The 22,396-nt window shown below is 36.9% G+C and overlaps 1 protein-coding gene across 4 annotated transcripts in view; it reads right to left on the bottom strand.

Annotated features, from left to right (window-relative positions):
* CDH12 (cadherin 12) overlaps positions 1–2,493 on the bottom strand; it is a 220,895-nt gene extending 218,402 nt beyond the window's left edge. For 2 of the 4 annotated variants that reach the window (XR_005827124.1, XM_040588451.1), the window contains exons 1-2: positions 2,249–2,493; positions 2,035–2,178 (exon numbers count right to left, since the gene is read on the bottom strand). The gene's annotated coding sequence lies outside the window, so the exon portion shown is untranslated. Of the gene's footprint in view, positions 1–2,034 lie in introns of all 4 variants that reach the window. The other 2 variants (XM_040588449.1, XM_040588450.1) reach the window with 2 other exon arrangements.
* Positions 2,494–22,396: the final 19,903 nt, after the last annotated feature.

Here is a 22,396-nt window from a genome sequence, read left to right on the forward strand (position 1 = left end):
TACACTACATTTTTTTCCATGTGGTGCATTAAGTTATTGTCTTTTGATTTTTTTTAATGAATAGTCTAATGTATATTAATGAATACTAATTATGCCAAGATATCATTTCATGAAAGAAAAAAAGTGAAGACAGGTATAATGGAAGCTGATTTGTGCATTGAAATATTTCTGCCTTGGTCAAAAATTGCATCTCTGGGTAGAAACACAAAACTTAGTAAATGCCATATAAATGTAACGTGAAAAAAGTAGCAAGCCATGTGTTACACCAAAATGAGGATCAGTGCCTATAACTACTTCCAAAACCAACCTATTTTAGAAGAAAACAGTGAACCTATTGAGTCACCATATAAACAAGCACGACTTTCAGAAATAATTTTTAAGAAGGTGAATATACTGATAGGTAAAACTGTTTTTATGTCTTAATATTATTATGTCTTAATAATATTAATGTCTTAATACATTCCTGCAAAACTTCACATCATTTTCCCATATGCTTATGTTTTTGCAACAAGTAGAATGTGGTATTTCTCACTGAAAAAGCTAACAGAATAAGTAACAAATCTGCAGGTAACCAACATTTCCCCAAATTGCCTCTTTTTTTTTTTTTTTTTTTTTTTTGAGGAAGGGTGGAGTGGGAAAGGGGCTTGGTAGGTATTTTTGGTGAAAAAAATGTATCTCCATATTAAGTAGCTGAGCTTTTAATGCAATATATATTGCTATGAATTATATTACCAACATTGGATGATAATCAGCAATACAGATATTTAATGACAGTAAACTGTATCTGCTGAAACAAGCTGTCCAATTAAGCCACACTTTTATAATCTACCTAGGAGTTATATATCTGTTTAAGACAGCAAGATTTGAAATAAGTTAACTTTCCATTGAACTGTTTTCCCTATAATGACAGATTTTTAAACACATTATGTTAATTTTTGTGGGAAACAGAAAGAACATGGCCATGTTTAATACAATAGACTTGGTCCCTTACAGTATTGAAAAGTTTGGGCTGTTTACTAGCTCCTTAATTACATCCCCTGACAGCATGGCTATTAAATGTGAACTTGACTCAGACTATCAAATTCAGTTCACTTTAGGCGTTTTAGGATGGATACGCCACAGGCACACCAGGTTATTTAACTAATTCCAAGCTGTGCAAGCATCTCTCACTTTTTCATATTAATCATTTAATCTTTCAAGACAGCCTCCCTCATGTACTCTCTCATTTCTTTGCAGATAAAGATCTTGAAGCACCAGTCTATTTTTTTCAATGCCACACTTTCTATTACCCCATGAAAAATACATCCTCTCCCTCTTCAATCCAACACTACGCCCGCCCCCCCCCCAGCAACTACTAAATTAATTTTCTGAATTTTCTGGCCACTCGTATTGAACTAGCACCCCCACTCACCCTTATCCTCTTCCTGAACTGCTAATCCTGCAAAAACAACTATCCAAACCCCACCAGCCTCCAAGCATAACATAACATTAGACACACCAGTCGCAGCCCTCACTCTGATGGTAACCTGGAAAGCTGCATGCATATTCTTGATTCACATTTCAAAAATCCCTTTCTGTCTTGTTTAAATGCCATGGGACTTTGAAGCCCTGTGCCTATGTGTTCCTGCTTGCACAGGAGCAACACTCCTTATTCAAAATAAAGTTTTACCTTTGCTTTCCAGCTGCTGTGCTTCCTCAAGTAAACGTACTAAGCACAAAGGGGGAAAGTGCACTTGCCTTTCCTCCTCCCTTCTCACACTCCTGCACATTTCTAACATTTTTACTTTTTTTTCCTCTAAGCTTCAGATAACCGCTGAATCGGAAAAAAAACCTGCAGCCATTCATAAGAAGCTGCTTAAAACCTGAATCCCTCCAGAAAGGAGTTCCAGGCTGGGACACTTGCCTCTGCCCCCAGCCCTCTCCTGACAGGCAGCCCGGCTCCCTTGCTGCAGTGCAGCCCGTCAATTCACTCAGTTTGAACTTTCAATGCAGAAATTCGGCATGATGCAGTCAGCCAGATAAAGCAGCACTTACCTTAATTGAAATCTTTTCTCTGGTAAAGCTGGAGCATCAGTCAAATCAACAGTGATTTGGGGGTAATCTAAGTTTCAATCAACACCCTCCGGGTAGCTGCATGCTGCTATGCCTTTTTTTCCTTGATGTTGAACTCTTCACTGTCTAAAGGAGAGAGAGACAAAAAGATAAGCTGAAATCCTCAGAGGCTCCTAGGGAGTGAGAGAAGACGCACCAAAGCAATGTTTCTTAACATGAGATTCTCAGCAAGCGTGCTCAGGTCTGGAAGATCGCGTAACTGCTGTGATAGGCTCCTGTCATGTCCCCTGAGCCGTGAGATGATCATTGACCTGATTAGCTCCGAACACTCCCTACATGCAGAGAAAGCACTGAGAGGATTGGTGGGTCGCAAGGGAATTGGGAAAGGCACCAGGGCCACTTGGGAATCTTCATTCTTCCAGACTAATGGATGTGCTGCAGCAGCTGAGGCTGTGATTTGTGAGGAGGTTATGCACAATGTTAACCGTCTAAGGACTTAAACAAATGTGCTTTTGCATGCTGTTTCTCAAGGTGCACCAGCATTCAACTCAGGGTAGAGCTGAGTAATTAGAGACTGATGTAGCCGTTTCGTAATACATGGCTCACTATATGCAATGTTCTGTAAGATGAGAGATAAAGTGGATTCATACATTTGTCTCTGACCCTGGAGACAATAGCAGTTAATGGGTGGAATAAGTGAAATTAGCATGGTGGGCTCATATTAGCCCCCAGATGGCAATCAATCACCATGGAAAGAAAATGAAAAGAACAACAAAACCCAAACAGACTAGAATTATTTAACAAGTGTATGTGGCAATTTCAATAAAATATAGAGAAAGAATGCCAAATTAGTATAGAAAGGACTCTTCAACACAGAGATAAAACCAGCAGCAATGCACAACAATACAAGTTCTCTTCTATGCTTGCAGTAGTGGGGAAAAAAAAACCCAAAGAATGCATTTAAAGGACCTAATCTGCCTTTTCACTTATGCTGATACAAATTAATCTATTAAAGATGACATCTTAAATTTATACGGTAAAAAAAATGAGGTGTATTTTTTACCTGGTTTTGGTTCTAGAATATTACAAAAACTAAGCTTCTGTGTACCAAGTATTCAGGCTTATATGGTCAAATGAGTTCAGCCAAAGTATGCCAACTTTTATGACTGTCCTCATCTGTTATTTTCCTGCTTCTTGGATGCAACTATGGAACTAGCCAATTGACTCAATTTTCCATTCACATTTATTTACGGAAATACCAGTTTGTGAGTAAGAGAGGAGTTCACAGAATAACCTATCTAGTGGTGGTGGTGGTCTGATACACCAATATAAAATGGATACATTTTAATTTTGATAGCAACTAAAGAAGAATATTTGGAACTTATAGTGGCAATGTTAGTTCAGATGTAGTTGTCATAAGTTACTCTATGAATGCTAAACCAATGATAATCATAAACATATATTGAAATTCTTAATCATATTTATTTACCTTGGATCTGTTTTTATCATTTTTCAGGTAAATTAGTATAAATGTATTTTAGTAGTTTAGGCAGTCAAAAAAGCAATTTTGAAATTTTTAAGCAAATGGGAGAAGAAATGGATTACATATTCACTTTCTCAAGGCATTCACATCAGAATTCTTCTTATTACAGAGAAAACAGTATGATGTGACTTCCATCACTCGGAAGCAATGAGAAGAGTTCGCACCTCCAATTTATTTAGCAAGAAACAGAATACAACAATTTCTTACCTTAACTGCAGTCACCCTAACTGTAATGCCTGAGAAACAGGTAATAAATGTAAGTGCCCCATATTACCACTACACAGCCAGTACGAAGAGACCAACTTTTCTATCCTAGCAGTGCTGGCTATGTATTTTTCATGATTCTCTTCTCAAAGTGCCTCTCTCTTCCTACTAATAAAAAGCTCTTCCATATAGAAAATCTGGATAATAAGATTGTCTTTGGCAATATTTTATATTTGGACAACAAATTTTTTAGAACGCAAGTTATCTTTTATTATGATTTATAGAATGCCTATCACCCAGGGATTCCCATTTCACCTGGGACTAATGGTAACAAAATAATCAAATAAGAAGGCTTTCACATGCATTAGTATGAAACATAAACGCATTCTTGACCTTGAATAAATGGGTTTCATTTGTCAGAACTACAGTGATTTGCTGCTACAACCCTCACTGAAAAAGAGGTTACTTTCCTTACCCATAAATTTGTATCACAGAATGGGCAGCAAGTCATCCCAACACCCATGATCTTATCTGTTCTGACATGACATCCTTCATGGAACAGGTAATCCACAGACACACACTGTATTATTTATGACTTCAAATACAAAGAAAGAAATCAAATATGAAAAAGACCTTATTAAGACAATTTCTTTGCCATTCCTGAAAGCTTCCAATTTCAGTTTTCTTGCTGTTGTGTTTAGTTAAGTCCTAACTCTCATGAGCCCTGAAATTTTCAACACTTCTCTGAAACTACTCTTCCACCACCCATGAGATCCTCATATTAGGAATACTTTTCCTATTACTATCCCCTTTTCAAATATCTTTCAGTAGCTTTATACTAAAGATTCCATTTTTATAATATAAATTGTAATCTTTCTCACTTGATGTTCAGTTTATCTTTTTAAGGTTTAAAAGTCAACGTTTGTCAGAAGTCAATAGTACATAACTGAATTATTTTAATTGTTTCTTAGAACAAGTAAAGGTCTGAAAAATAAAACACCAGGTCCAGAAAGGGGACTAAAGCACGAAGGGATGAAATTTGAAGTGACAAGGTAATTGATGTTGTTGCAAAAACAACTGGGACCTACTGTTGACTTGGACAATTGGGTAAGAAACCGGCATTGTTAATTAAGTGTTAACAAGTGGAACAATAATTTGAATAACTCATAAATCCGGATGCAGTCTAAATAACACAAGCGAAGCCACTTGGTTTGGGTCCTATTCCCAATCTGAAATATAACTTAAAATGTTGAACTCCGTTCCTATCAATCGTCTAAATAAATGGACAGAGGTTATTCAGAACAAGGATCAGAAAAGGAAAATACCTTCCATAAGAGACAATATAATCACTTATATAGATACAAATAATTAGACAACCTTCTCAACTCATCATTCTTATATAAAGGGGACACACATTAAACCAGTAAATAATAACAATAATTAAAAAAAAACAACACACCAGGGGAAGAAAAAGGAATAATTCTCAATGCAAACCATATTTAACTTTTTGAATTCACTGCCATAAGCCATGACTGTAGCAAAGAATCAAAATATACATGTGTGATAAAATATTGAAATCACAACAGGATTTAAAATGTATATACAAGAAAAAATTCTTTGTTTCAGGACTGTTCTTCAATGAGAAGTAAAAATATTACTTCATGGGCAAGACAAAATAATAACCATAGGAAAAAATCCTCTACCAACTAATATAATATAGTAGCAAAATTTAGAAGACCTTTACAGTGTCATTGCACAAGCCATGGTATTTTTACTATCAAAGGTCATTAGATACTCATGCTTCATTAACAGAACAATTTTGTTGGTTTGGAGTATATTTTAACAGATTAATAGCATTTTTCATAAGAGCTGTATTTCCCAAATTGATCATTTGAATAGACTGAATGCCAAAATAAATACAGAACCCTATGTTAGTGTAAGTTTCATAACATTCACATAAAGATCTTCAGTTCAGAGACATGAACTACTGCAGCACAATACTTCACCATATATCAATGTAAATTCAATACAGAATAAAAGGCCATAGAGAGGGGTCCTCAAACTTTTTAACCAGGGGGCCGGCATGAGGATGCAGTGGCAGGCAGCCATCTGCGGCTGCTTGGTTCCCCCCCCAACCCCCGGCAGGGGGGTTCTGTAAATATCGGGGGCCGGATTGAGGACCCTGGGGGCCGTATCTGGCCTGCGGGCCGTAGTTTGAGGACCCCTGCCATAGAGGGACAGTAAGAAAAGCGATGGAATCACCTACATGCTAACACATTCACAACTTCTCCATTGGCCCAAATCCCACAGTCAGTTGCCTCAGCTTTGCTGATGCTCAGGAACTCAACGAACTACAATTGAATTTTGTCTACTATATCCATATCTTCAACATAAAGAATATTCTTTTTCTACAGTGAAAAAGATCTTCTGGTAGAAAAAAGATATACTATAAGATGATGTATTGAGAGTGTCAATTTGCCCAGTAAATTCCTTTTTAAAAAGTAATTAACAAAAAAGGCTATTGTCTGCTTCATTTTGGCTGGACAGACAGTAATAGCAATCAGGTGTGAGAGTACTCTAGGATAGCAGCAAATCCAGCAGAATAAAAGACTTTATAGAAAAGACTGAGTAAATCCATCTTTATCCCTCATCTCTCCTGAGAAAAACCTATAAATAATAAACCAATTAATGATATTAACAATGTTCTGAAGAAAAAGAAAAGCATTTGAACTTTCACAACCATTAGATTTTCTGCATTTTGGCAACCAGATTTTCCCCATGGCAGCCAGAGACGAGTAACTCTCAGTAGTAAGTACCTGACAATTGCCATGCATTTTGGCACTGAAATTTTGCTCTCATCCTCATTAACGTCAAAAGCACAAGCTGAGCAGATTCAACTTCAAATTCTCAACTGGCTTACATTACCATAGCTGCACTGATTTAAGTGGAACTGTACAGCAGATTTATAAATTAGTGAGATCTTGTGTAAAAGCAATACAATCTGCCATCAATGAATAGCACACTAAATTTCAAAGATCAGCCTTCTAGCAACATCATCCAACTTTTTATTTTTGATACGGATTGCTTTCTTCCGAATTTTATAGCCACAGTGAGTACAGACAACACAGGAAACCTGTTTGCATCTAATAAAAAGTGTAATCTTGAACATCCACCACTTTAGTTCAGCAACTTGTTCAACAGGTTCTTGACGGTAAGATAAAGATGTGATCTAGATGGAAAGAAACACGTGAATCCTAGACACACTCAGTATACAACTGCTCACTTCATCAGACTTCTGGTAGCTCAAGAGGCTCAAACACATTCAAAGTGCTCTTGCTCTTACTTGATCACTGTTCTTACTCCCAGTTTAGCAATAAAATAATCAGTACTCTTCTATTTACTTAGGCCAAACTTCCAAAGATAAGTAAAAATAGTGCTTTAAGAAATTTCTGAGCATGTTATGCAATATACAGTTTGAGCTTCATTGTACGCTTTTATTAAACTAGGGTGGTAGACTCAAGCATTTCAGTGTTAGTGGTCTTTAGTTCCTTGGAGGCATCCTCACAACATTGGAGTTATTTAGGAGGTACAGGTAACCCTTTAAGTAAAGGTCCACAAAATGCATAAAGAAAGAACTGTAAATTTTGGAGCACTGTAATAAGAGTGGAACCGTTCCAAAAGCATAATGACAGTGGGAAGGCTGGTGGTGACTAAATACTCCACAATTCAGTTCTGGAACATGTTAAAGAATATTGTTCTTCCCAAGAGTTGGGAACTTATGGGTAGAGAAGGTACATAGCCCTGTGAGTGAAAGAAAACGTGGAAGGACAAAGTTTTGAAGGTTGCATTCAGATCTGGTAAAGAGGGAAATAAAGGTATAAAGATGTGAAATGGAAACAGGGCACCACTGCTTTGATTGTCTCTTCAGTTTTACTACCATCTGAGAAAAAAAATACTTTGTATCACAGAGGAATATAATTTATGTTCAAGCACCCACTGAATTATGTTTTTACATAATTATAACAAAAGAAACAGAATGGACAATTATTTGAATATAATATGTGCCTACAAATCTATTTATTTACAGATATGTATTATAAAGGCAGTTTTGTCAAAACATGGAATCCAAGTTCTGTTCAGTCTGGTATGTCTTCCTGTGTGAGAGACCCTCAGAGCTGCTAGAATATACTCTACAGAACAGAGGAAATTTCAAATCTGAAGTTAGTTTATCTCTTGAATAATTCTGTCAGTAATACACCTATAAAGTTCAACTGAAAACAAGTTACACGGCTGTAACAAAGCGCATGGTTTTGTAGCCAAGTGTGACATGTAATTTCTGGTCGGGGTCTCCTTTTTGCTGGGGGCTATAGACCTTTACGCATAACAGCGAAACCAGAAGCGCCCTGCAAGTTGCATCACAGGAATATTGTGGGAGACAGAATGACTCGGAGACATCCTTTCTAAAATACAATTCCTCCCTCACATCATTCTTGTTCAGGTGAAGGGAACAGTGTGATTTGTGGTATGACCTGTCTCAGCAGCAATTTGCAACAATTTCCCAGTAAAATCTGTCTGCTCACTCCCTTTTGCCATCCACTTGTTTTAGCATGCAGGGGTAGGGGAGAGAGGATAGTGCAGAAAGTAGTGTGCAGGGATGCAATACACTGTTTGTAACCACATAAATATCTTATACCTATCCATTAGCCTCCATGTTCCCATCTCTCTGAATAAGGAGGGGTTGCTTGTCCCCTTGAAGGGGACAAAACTAAACTGCAATTTAGTCTTGGGATTCTCCCTGGCATTTTTATAGCTGAAGCCTGCTCTGCTACTTACTCAGACTAATGCTATAAATCTAACACACTTTAAGGGCCACATTTTCGGTGCCATAAACCATCATATCTGTCCATTTTTCAGGGGAACCGCAGGGCTTTTATAATACCTAGAGAAAATCAGTTCTTAGGAGGTGACAACATCCCTGTCTGAAATTGTTCAGATATTTTTGGTTTCTGGGAAGGCTCAGAAAAATATAGTAACAAATATAAACATTATTTAAACCAAACTTTCCAGCAATCCTAACTTGTGTGTCTCTGACTATTTTTCAGTCTTCTAACTTCAAAGGAATTTTGTTTGGATTTTTTTGTTTGTTTGTTCTGTTTTGTTGTTTATTTTTAATTTTACCCTTGGCTGTTTTTCTTTACATGATGCCACTCCTCTTTTTCAGTTTGTGCATTTCAGAGTCGTCTTTTAATCTATTTTTTAAATAAATAAAAAAAATATCTTTTCTTTCTCTTCAAGTTATTCTAATGTACTCATTCTCTAGGCATAGGAAACATCTTGTTCCTTACCTTAACCTGCTCTCTTTCCACTTACTTATTCCTTATTGTTTCTTCCTACACAATTCTAGTACTGCAAGCATTTCCTGTCTTTCTTCTCTAAGGATTATTGGTGCCATCTCTCTTAATGTTCCTCCTTCCTTTTTTTCTTGCTGGGTTGTTGTTGGGTTTTTTTTGTTCGGTTGGTTGGTTGGGTTTTTTGGGGTTTTTTTGGAGGGGGGCAGTCTTGGAAGGAAAGGTATTTTCCTTCTGCATTTTCTGGCAGTGTTAGAATGGATACATATAGAAGGAGAAAACAGAGGGGAAATAACAGCTGCATTTTTTCCGTATACACATAATAAATTCTTATGTAGGAAAAGGAATGAAGTGCTGACGAAATTGCTTTAATCATCACATTCCAGTTCAGGAGGAGCTGGAAATGCCATAAAGGAGCATGACTGGAAAGGTTTTAATTCCAAGTTGTCTCTTGTTCCACATGGTCTGAATGAAGTTTTCTCTCATATAAGAGACACTGGCCCCTTGTCTATAAAGGAAGACTGCCTTCTGTACAGCCAACAGGGAAGAAGACTAGGCTACACTATAGAGAGTACCTGTAACATTATTTTGATGCCAAACCCTGAAAGAATAGACTGATGGGAACAGTGTCAAGTATGACAAGCTCTCATTTGGGGTCAGCTCTCTCCTTCCATGTGTGCCCACACTGGTTAGCACTCAGGCTAGGTTCTGCTGTGGGAATACCCAAGCTACACCACACCAAGCTGACAGTGGACAGGAGGGGCAGGTAGTCCCTCATCCCAGTCTTCTGAGCAGAGCAGAACTTTGGGAGCCTTTCAGGAATGTAAGTAATTTACTTCCTTCCATGTGCCTAATGGCAAGATCATTACTCCTGAAAGTACTGTAATCTGTCCAAGTGTCTAATAAGTTAAGTGGCTTTCATGACGTCAAGAAGCTGAACTGCATAATGCATATAGATCTTATTTTTGGATACCTACAAAAATGAAGATTCCAATCTGGTACACAGACACTGAATCTAGTACACAGACAGTGACACACTGCTTAGCAGAGCCTAACCCTGTAGAGTTTTCTTCTTGTTTGTGCCACTCATACCATTAACCCTTCCAATGCCCTCCTATTAAAGGTAGCAGGCTACTACTGCATTAGTTTGCTATAGCCTATAATAAAATTCTGAAGAACACTGTTGCTTCCTTCTGAACACCTGTATGTTTTTCCCAATCTGCCTGGGGTTTTGATTCTATCCTGCACTTCAGAAACATCAGTCTCATGGGCCTTTGTGATCATCAGGTTTCCTAAGATTTCCCTTAGATGATCAGCAGAGATAAAAGAAAAGGTAATAATATACTAAACTGCCTTATGAACCGTTCCCTCCTGTAGTCATCATTTACAATCGGATCTATCAATGCCAACATTTTAAAAGCTCAGAAGGCACAGAATTAGATCATGATATGAAATGTGACGCTCAGTTCTAGCTGCCAGGAAACTGAAGGGGGCAGGAGGAGAACAGAGCAAAAAAACCGTCCTCCTTAACTCAGGCAGCCCCTTCACTCAGGGGCACAGAGACTATGGTCTGGCAACATAAACTTGGGCATCACATCCCACAAAGGGAGTAAAGACATCTTAAACTCCACTGCAGCTTTCTGCCAAAAACCTGTACAGAGCATGCTGGAACACAGTTTCTTTGATATAGTCTTGCTGTGGAAATGTGTTGGAAGATAACATATTTTCACAAAGCACAGACATCCTTAATCTCTTTTGTAGATGGCATGGTTTGAGACAGTTGTTAAAGTAATAAAATTTGGCCTCCAGTGGTTAAACTGAATAGAGTTCTCTAGCCACAGAAGGCAGATACATCATACAGTACATTAAAAAAAAAAATAATGGTTCAGGTTAATAATTAGATCTTTTCTGGACAGGAGATATTATGTGATCACACTCATTTTAGAACATTACCCTTACTTCCCCCTTTTTCTGAATATGAAGGAATGAAAGACGGCTTAATTACAGTACTAGGAAATTACCTTCCTTTTGGAGGTAGGGTGGAGAAGATGGTCTTATAATCACAATACAAAGTTGAGACTGTGGGATATTACCTTAAAATATTTATTCTCAGTCTCTCTGTTCCATTTGCATCTGTAATAAGTAACATGTTTAAATGACACTCATGTATATGGAATGAGACTAGAAGAATTTGGAAGCCAGAAGGTACAGGTCTTGCTTCCCAACTTCACAGAGTTGCATTTTCTTTCACGGTTACAAGTTCTGATTCATGACTGATGTGAAAATGTGTAATATTAACATTGTCTGTTTAAAATGGTGGGTAAGAAATGTAAACACTACATATTCATTCATGTTAATTTGTCTCTTTACAAGCATAGCCAGCTAGCCTGTGTTCAGCTATCTCCAGAACCATCTATACTGATTATTAATCAGTTTGCAGCAACTCTGCATCTTTTTTTTCTCCCTATTCATGAAGACACTTCTGAGAATAATAATTATGCTACTTAGCCTTTATCTAGTGCTTCTCATCTTTCAAGTGCTTCACAAATATTAATTCATAAATTAGTCTTCCCAACAACTCAGATTACTCCCATTTTACAGATGGAGAAGCATTAGCAGAGGGCAAGTGACCTGCCTGGGGCCATGGAGAGTACAGAAAGGGGAGAGGACTAAGGGGAAAGGTGCTTATAAGTAGAAAGCAATAGAGGCAGATGGGACAATGATGTGATGGTTCAACAAATAATGATAAGATACCAGTGAATAATTTGAAATATAAGAGGGCACATAAGAGGGCAAGCAGTGCTAGCCTTACCATGTATATGCTGAAGGATCCACAAATAAAAACATCGAACTGACAAATAAAACATATTGTGTACTTTTATTACTTTTTTAAAAACAAAACCCAGTCTGTTCGTAGATACTGGCAAAATCTTGAAAGTAATCATGAGCAAAAAAAAACCCCTAAGGTAAGGAAAATGGAAAATTCTAATTTATAGGGCATCTTGTTTGATGTAGGGCTAATGCAAAGACTGCCCAATACTAGTGACATAAGTTCAGTTAAGAGTGTTACACCTGGTTCATTTTGCATCTAGGGAGGCTGATAGAAAGCACACTGTCTGTAAGACTAGATCTAGATCTCAGACTTAGTTCAAAACGAATGCAATAAAATAGACTTGCCTCTTAAATATTGCCTTTCTGCTTTCCAAATAACCTCTGATAAATTCTCTAGGTATCTCGCTTACTTCTTGTTGTTTTTAATGTTATGATAAAAACTTCCTTTTAATACCGATCTCCGAAATGACTGCAGGAAAAAAAATACTTCTACATTAGGACAGGAGAACTTGCATTAACATTATTGTATGGTACTGCTGACAGGAAGACTTTTTCATTAAGGCTGTGAGAGATACATCATTGCCTGGAATTTAGGACAGCAACTGGGGATGCGAGATATCCAAGCTAAACCCATGATCTGAATGACTGAATGATCTAAGAGCAAAAACTGTTTTCTATGTCACAGTTGATAGGAACTCGGGGATTGGTTTTGGATTGCGGTAGAATCCTGACAAGTATACTCCCCCATACCTACCCAAATCATAAAGCTCCAAATGGTTACAAAAAAATTCAAAGTACCTTATGCTCCATGCAGACTGGGAACAAACTAAAAAGGCACTGAGACCTGTACAAAATCCACCAGATATACAAACAATTGGCTAGGGTTGAGATCACTTTTGCCCCTTTTTAAGAAATTTTGCTTTCTGCTCCATTGATATGGCAAATGCTTGTTTCAGTTGCACTTTATGCAGACATTGATGTTTGGTATATAATGCTGTACTTTGCTGATCAGTGACAATAGGGTCAAGGTGGTGACCAATCTGTATACACTCATACTCAAAACTCTCACACTGCACTGACATCATAGAGTAAAGAAAGCCCCAATAAGAATGAAAAAAGAGAGAGGAGGAACACAGAAAAGCTCCTGTTAAGTTCAACCACTACAGTAAGGTATGTGCTGCAAGTTTTAGGGCTAAGAGGAGAGGTCACACTCCTGCACTCTGTGCATTTCTTTCTCAAGTTACCCCCTTGTCTGAAGATGCCCTTATAGGGAAATATATTTACCTATGGAATAGAGACACCCTCTCTGTATCTTGGAAAATTATTTGCTTCCCAAGCTCTAAGAACCTGGGAGAAACTTCTTATTCCAAAAAGGAATAATCAAAACATGCCTTTCTTTGCTTCTGTAAGATTTTGAAAGTAAAGATCATAGTTTTCTTTCTTTCAGAGTTCTACATCCTCTTAAAATCAATTTTCCCTATAAAATTTATTTAAGACACATATTAAGGAAAAGGTGTCCTGTAAATTGCAAGCTGGAATAAAGTCTCTATTGGTGTTATCTTGATATTACTAGCACAACTTTGTCATGGTTTCAGCATTTGTAAGCTTTGCAGCCACTATGCATGCTTACCAATCCAACCACTGACAACAGCAAGCAGCTTACCACTTCTGATCTCAAATTTTGTAGTAGTGAGAAAAAAATTGACTGGGGAGAGTTTCTGCAGCATGTTGTAATCAAAATGACACTATTAAATTTGTGATTTCATCCAGTGATTAATTTTTTATTACTTCCTGTGACACAATGGGTTTTATGTTGTTACAAACGAGTAATGATCACAAAACCTCCGTTAACAGGTCACATACACAGGTACAGGACTGGTGAGAACAATGCTTGATCATGACAAGAGAGTATTACACCAAAACCGAATACTGCATTTTGGCAGTGAAGTTTAGTCAGGTTTGCTTTGCTTAGGCCAGCCTGTTGGAGGTCTGTGTAAGGCCACAGACCACTCTCAGTGAAATTCAGAGCACTGTGCAGAACAGACTTTAGCAGACAAAAAAAGTGGCAAAGAAAACAAAGCGCCTGGCTCAGCTGTGATGTGGCTTAGCATGGAGGAGAAAAACCTTGTTTATGCAACAGACATAAAACCAGCAAGGATAGGGAACAGAAGCCCTGAGTTTCTTCCCAAGCGAGTGCTATAGCTGCCAGGTTGTGCATAAACTGCTGCAGCTTCATCTTATGTTCCCTTTCTTCAACATATTTCAGCTCTAAGAGGAAGATATGGATTTTATTTATATGTCTCCAGGATTATATTTGGAGGCTGCTGAGGAAAGACAGAACTCAGAAGTGCTGCTTATAGAAACTTAATTACTGTTTTAGGAAGCAAGTTCTTTTAAACAATGATTTATTTTACCTAAATCTGTCAAAAAATAGGCAGTGTTATGCAGTTCAGTGCTGTAAGTTAAATGAGTAGTTACCAAGGCAGGGTGTGTACTGGTTCTTAGATGTTGGAACCTACAAGTAATCTTTACATATCAGCTTATCTGTAACAAAAAGTTGTTAATACAATCTGAATGCTGCTGATGCTAATATTTTGAAGTACTTCAGGCTATTCTAGGCTAAGCAGGAAAGCGTCAGTTTTCTTTTTCTATTACTCTCTATATTTGCATAAGCTTTAGCTTTGTATTCTTCAACTAGGAAACAGTATGTAATTATTTTAGATGTCTTCTTTTATTGCTTAATTAAAACTATAGAAAATGGAATAATGTAAACTATCACACTGACATTTGCACAGCAGCACATTCGCAATCAACCGAAAGCATATTTGTCGTATGTCATTAATGATATAAAAGATACAAATTATTTATGATATTAATAAAATATTGATTTGTTGAAAATTATATTAATAATATATAATTCTGATCTCCATCAACATGACACCAGGATGAAATTGCTTTAATTTGGTTTAGAAAATAATTAAATACAGACTTACACTCATAGAAAAGAACTCTTCTGCCTTATAAACAGTAATAATACACATGCCTTGGAACAACCTCTAAGTAAGCACCTGCATAAGAAGTGTATTGTAATGATGAATGAATTTACAGTGCTGTATCATTGAGCATTAATTCTGAAAGTGCTACTTTTTCAGAGAAAAAGTTCTGCATTAATAAAAGACATGCAAAATCTAGAATTCAAAATGAAGACCTGAAAACAAAATAGAAGAAAGCATCTGTACGTTGCATAATTTGTTTTCTAATTCAGGAAAATATATGTGTGAGATTAACAATAAATCCGCACACATTACTTCTTCAAAACCCTGAATCTTCAAAACAGGGAAACAAAGAATAATGAAATGACAGCTAGGATGGGTCAGAAAAAATCCCGTATCTCAGTATAACTATGGAATTAACACAGCAGAGATTCATAAGCAATGCTGGCCACAACTGACAATCTCTAAAAGTGAGTGTATGTTGCTGTTCTTCCAGCAGGTTTTTACAGTGCTTCAGTCGGTCTCCCAATAAGTAAAATACTTATGAAGGTGGCCTCTCTAAGTGGTTGTACTGCTTTTCAAGTGTCTGGGGCTTTCCCATTGTTTATGTCTACCTTCACCTCAACTTTTCATCCTTTATATCTAAATATGTTCAGATGGTAAATTAGCTTCCTTTTTGTATGCATCTTTTTCCAAACTTTTTTTTTTTTTTTTTTGAAGTGCACAGGAAAGCTACAGCAACAGCGATGACCTCTGTGCCCTTTTATTTGTAGCACAATGCTGCCCATTTCTATGCCTCATTCTCAATACTAATAGGCATATTTCCAGTCAGTTCGCTTCCACTTGGTATTATATACATTAGCAATCTTTTTATACAGGTCCCATACCAAAAAGCTCAAGAGTATAACATTTTGTAAAACATCAGAAGCAAATATTCATATTCCAGAACTTGTAAGTGATTTTATCCTCAACAGCAAGCAGACTGGGAATGGTTGCAAGTCACACAAGACATACCTGAACTCGTTCTAATTAGTTCAAACACCAGTAACAGCATAGCAGGGCTCAAAGAACTAACTGCAAGCTAGCTGCCCAGATACATGCTTTACAATATCACACCCAGCAAACAGTAAGTTTGAGACAAAAGGAATATGGGACGTAACCCTCACAACCCATCAGAAAAATCCACCCCGTGGTTTGACTTGTTTCACTACGATCTCCATGAAAGTTGTTCCAGTGAGGTAAGTGAGATCATTTAGATGAAATTTGTATACCAACAGATTGTGGGCCAGACCCTGAACAAATTTCTTGAAGACACTATCCTTACATGTGCCGATAAGAGCCAAAAAATTTCAATGAACTCATTAACTTCCATTTTAACATTTCCAAGACTGACTTCTAATGTCATAATCATGTTCATAAACATAGTTTACTCAAATTATTCATGAATCATAAGTCTTGAACAAACAAAAAAAGGTACTGGTATTATATATGTATACATGTAACTAAACTGAGAAACTTCTTAATAACTCACTGCTAAAATATGTTGTATAAATATTTATGCATAGGTGGAATTATTCATAAGAAGAAAAGGTGGTATACAACATTCTAAACAAAACTAAAGTATTCAGAAGTTTTCAGAAGGTATTTTTTGGTGCAAATATATTAATTTTCATAACTAAGAGTTCCACTGTAAAGAATGCTGTAATATTTCTGTGTGCCTTGAAATATCTTAAAACTGTACAAGACTCTCATGACTGATTTATTTAATTGAGTTTGCGCCATTATAATCGTTCTCCTAATTTAAGCTAGTCATTTATGCTACTGATAGTCCATTATTAGAAAAGAATGTCAGTAAGTTTTCTTCCACCTGAACACAGACATCTTCCTCAGAATGAGATTTATTATTCTTGGCTGGCATGTAGCTCTTCCCTCGTAGATTATGAAAAGATCATAGACAATTTTCTAAGATTAGAATTAGAATCAAAATTCTAGCCAGTTAACATCAGGTGAGCAGAATCCTGCCATTACTTGCCACAAGCCTCCTTTAGATATGTACAGAAAAAATACTTGTTTTTTTAAAAAAGACACATTCTAGTCAAGTGCTTTGTCTTTCCCTGTCAAGCTTTTACAGCTACATGCTACATTCCCTAATTTTTTGGATAGACATTCCCACAGAGTCTTATGAGCTAATACTATGGCATGTCACTTTACTACATCAATGATCAGGTAATAAATCTAAAGGGCAAACTAACTTCAGTTAAACAAAACAATACCTGGTAAATATTTTTTTTTAAAAAAAATGCAAAGCAGAAGTATTCTTCTTTAAGATCCAAAATGCACATTACAAACTACCAAAATACTCAGAGCATGCCATTTAGTTAGACAGATATAAACCTTGTACAGAATAAACTTCCACATGAAGTTTTTTAACTTACTTAATGCTACCTAAGTATATGGTCAAACTTTAAGTAAATGGTCTCCTTCTACCGTTTACTCTTTAAAGATTTTCTGTGTTTTTCTCAAAGCGATCTTACCCAAATCTTGATCATTTTGTAAATATTTTTCCTTTAAGATCCAGGCTGGGGGAAGGAGTAGAAATGAGGAACAAAATTACACAAATTTACTTTCATATCCAAGATATTTTATCTTACCAGTCATTACGTCTTTTTTCGCAGGTATGCTTTCGTTACTGGGTATGTTTTCAATGTCAGCAATGAGCCATTCGATTCCTACTATTTCTGCCTCTAAATAGCCGTGAAGTCCTGCTATGCATGAAGTAAACTGAAAGGTAGGACTGACATCAGTGGGAAGAGAATACACACACAGCCTGGGTGGGTTGCTGTGTTCCTTAACAGAAAGAGGCTTGTGCTACAATACCATCACAGGATAAATCTGTTCATTTCATAAATGAGAGAAGAGCTGTGAAAGATAGCTATTGTAATTTCACAGCTAAAACTTCACATCATTTGGATGTAACTGTATGATAGCTGTGCCTGTAAACAATACAAGTATTTCATGTTCATTTTTTAAACCATACTATAAGCACCTTATCCTCAGTTTGGTATGGAGTGCAACTGCCAGCATTTGTCACTTAACACAGCTCTTATGGAACAAGCCGCTTCCTTCCAAGATTGTGGTATTTGCACATTCCACGTTCAAGAAAATGATAGGTAAATGTTGTTAGATCACATTCACTTAATGACAAAAAAAAAAAAAAAAGGAAACCAGACCTTTCCACTAAACACCATGTCATTTCCTGCTGAAAAAAAAATGAGATCATTGAGATCTGTTCTCTATCACAATAACTTAGTGAAGCACAGAGGCCTCCTACAAAGCAAATACTTCCATTAACTACGACCTTTCAGAATTCAGAAATTTTCCAAATAACAGTGATTTACTGATTAAAATTTGAAAGGTATCTTCACTACAATACACACAGACACACTTGTCCACACTTATACATTGTACACTTTCCATAACTGATACACTCTCCACAGCAAGCTTTGATTTTATGCATGTTTCCCTAGCAATGTACAAGGAGATTTCTCCCCAAGGGTATTCTGGAGGAATCTGTGATCAGAACACTCCCCTTAGAGAACAGCGCTGAAAACCGTCTACTGTGGTACGAACCTTCAATATTGAACCTTGCATGCAAAGGCGTTATCCTGTAAAAAACTAAAATTATAAGTAGCTCAAATTTAATGGTGTTTTTTCTTCAAGCAAAACTGTAAAAATTCTCCTGAAAATTCTGAAAGAAATTATTTTAAAATACTTTTCCTATTTTTTCCTGATAGAAGATAAAATGGTGCAAAGATGAGACATTTTAATGTTGAAACAGAACCCAATTTTGATATCTTGAAACCTTGGAATGAAAAAGAATTTGTCTTGCATGCCAATGTACTGCCTGTTAAAATAAACAAACAAATAAATGCCTACAATTTGATTGTCAAATAAATATTAAGTAGGTACCTAAATTTATTTGATTGAAAATTGATACATACATTTTATGAGCATCTATAAATTGATCTAAAATATAGAATGCTAATTTGAATTGAAGCTACTTTTAGGTGTAGACTACGGTCTTATATAGTCAGAAGGAAAAAATCCAGTCTATAACTTCACTATTTTCTGTTGACAATATAGGATATATCAATAGGGGAAAGAAATACCACAGTTTTAATAAATTTTGTTTTTAAAAGGCAAGTAAGTCCTCTTGAATATTTCAGTGAACACTCAGCAAAAAAGCAATGCAAAGCCCCTACGTGAAATAACTGAGGCACATGGTTTATTTCTTCATTACTCAGGAGTTGAGACAGAGGAACAAGGCAAGGTAGCTAAGACAGGGGAAGAGCTGTTTAAACAATATCTTGTTAATAACTTATTTTCTGAGCAAATTATCCATGCCAGCTATGTGAAAAAGCAGCTACAGAAAATGAGTGGCATGTCTAGCTAGACATTATATCAGCTGTTACTTTTTCAGAAATGAACGTAATTTTATTTTTATGCTATTTTGTAAAGTCAATATTGTCATCTGAATTTTTAATACATTAGTAAGAGCTTTTCTGTAAGAAAACATATGCCTAAATTAAAATGCTTTGAAATTTGATTTTCTTCTAATTTGTTCTAACAAGTTAAAAGTGTACCTGACTTCCCAATATACCTATCTTAATATGTTTTTGGGTTTTTTTAATATATATATATTTATGCTTTGTTCCATACTGTATTTTAATTGCAATTATAAACAACTTCAGAAACTGAAATCAAAATAAAGTGGGTTCAGAGTTTAGGGTTTGGTTTTTTTTAGTTTCTTTTAAAAATAACGTCAAAGTTCAGCTGATTAATTCATTCCTAAGTAGGTGTAATACAGATTCATAATAGTTTTCAGCTTGATTTCAGTTAAGATTTTTCCCTTCATAGCTCGATTTTCCTGAAATAAAAGAAGCAATTTCTATTACAAAGACACCCATGGTTAAATTCTCCTTCACTTAAATAAGGTCAGACTTTCACCTTCTGATGTTTATGCTATTTTACCTTTTTATGTCCTTCACTGTAAGCACTAGACACTGGGCAAATGAAGTAGAATTAAACTGAGATGGAATCAGTATTAACACGGTTTGCTATTGTTTAGCCCAGTATGGTTATGTGGAAATACAAAGGTTATAATGACAGCACAGTATGGAACAACGTGAATTCATTCTCATAACAGTGATTGTAATGTTAATGGGACACTGTGCAAACATGACCCACCCCATTACAATTTAAGGAACTTAATCATATGTCCATGTTCAGTGGCAATTTAATTTTCTTTTTACTGTACTACTACTAATAAAAAATCACGTTATGTGTATATTACAAAGAAAGAGAAAACACCTCACACTGATCACTATCTCTAATCTCCCCATCTGTCACTGTGCGATGTATGAAGCAACAGATATATAGTATCACTGTACATAACCCCAGCTCAATACTGGTAACTCCATTTCCAATTCCTGATGTTCCATTTCCAGGCACATGAAGAGCAAGAACATGGTCAGGAATAGTCAGCAGGGATTCAACAAGGGGAAGTCATGCTTGATCAACTTGATAAATGTTTGTCTGCGGTGAAATGAATGGCTTGACAGATGAGAGGAGGACATTGGATATTGTCTACCTTGACTTCAGTAAATATCCCATAAAATCTTCATAAAGCTGTTGAACTGGATGAGCAGACAGTGAGGTAGATCAAAAACTTGTAGAACAGCCAGGGCCACAGTGTGGTGATCCATGGCATGAAGTCTAGTTGGAGGCCAGTAACTAGCGGTATACCCTAGGGGTCAACATCGGGTCTGACCCCGATCAACACCTTCATTCATTATCTGGATGATTGGACAGCGTCAAGTTTGCTGATGACACAAAACTTGGAGAAGTGGCTGATACACCAGAGGGTCATGCTGCCATCCAGAGGGACCTCAACAGGCTGGAGAAATGGGTAGGCAGGGACCTCGCAAAATGCAGTGAAGGGAAGTGCAAGCTCTACCTGGGAAGGAACAACCCCATGCACCAGCACATGCTGGCGGCTAATCAGCTTTGCAGAATAGACAGCTGGGGAAAGCAGCTTTGTAGAAAATGCCTTGGGGGTCCTGGTGGACAACAAATGAAACATGAGCCAGCAGTGTGCCCTTTGCAGCCAGGACAAACAATGGTATCCTGGGTTGCATTGGACAAAGTATTGCTAGCAGGTAAAGGGAGGTGATATTTCCCCCCTACTCAGCACTAGTATGGTCACAGCTGGAGAGCTATGTCCAGTTCTGGGCTCCCCAGCACAGAGGAAATAGGGAGCTATTGGAGAGAGTTCAGTGAAGGGCTGGCCACAAAGATTATTAAAGGACTGCAGCATCTTTCACATAAGAAGAGGCTAAGAGAACTGGGACTGAAGGCTCAGGGATACCTTATCAATGTGTATGAATACCTGAAGGGAGGGTGTAAATAAGAGGGAGCCAGGTTCCTTTCAGTGGTTCCAAATGACAGGACAGAAGCAATGAGAACAAACAGAAAACACAGGTTGTTCCCTCTGAATGTAGAAAAAGCTTTCCCACTGTGAGCACTGGCACAGGTTGTGCAGAGAAGTTGCAGAATCTCCACCCTTGGAGATACTCAAAAGTCATCTGGACATAATCCTGGACAACTGGCTCTAGGTGGCCCTGCCTGAGCAGGTGATTGGACCAGATGACCTCCAGAGGTTCCTTCCAACCTCAGCTAATCTACGGTTCTATCAGTTTTAGGTATTGATGACAATCTCTCCTTAGGTGTGACCTAAGAATATTGACGATCAGAATGCCAAAATGCTTCAGTTTTTTCTGACACATGCAAAAAAAAAAAAAAAAAAAAATCACATTCTATTTGCTTCATGTTTTGATCTTACAGACATTGAGATTTAACAGGAGCATTTCATACTAATATGGTCAGTTCCAACAAAGGGATATAGCAATTACCAAAATAATACTGCAACAATGACTGCCAAAAAGCATACAGAAAACCTACATTTGTAAATACTGTTACATAAAATACTATGTAACCAGAGAATTTGTTGTTTATATATCCATGAAACAAGGATATCTTAAGGCAGGGAGTTCTTACAGGGTTAAAATACAGCAGAATTACAATACTAGGAGCTGAATGAAGAAGATTAATCTAAATTCAAAAATCCTCCCAGTTGTGGCCCAGGAACAATACCTGAATTACATCATTCAGTTTTGTGACTTTCTGCAGCAGCAAGAGATGGCAACATGACATTTTTTAATGCTGCAAAATGGCAAGCATAAAGCATGCAAATACAGGAATGATTTAGGTCTTGAGGAAGAAGCATAACTAAAAAGAAGGACAAGATGCTGTTTGAACACATATTCAGTAAACTCCAAAACCATTATTTCTTGAAGTAAATAGGA

Source organism: Falco naumanni, chromosome 3 (assembly GCF_017639655.2).
Source record: "Falco naumanni isolate bFalNau1 chromosome 3, bFalNau1.pat, whole genome shotgun sequence".
NCBI classification, from domain to species: Eukaryota; Metazoa; Chordata; class Aves; order Falconiformes; family Falconidae; genus Falco; species Falco naumanni.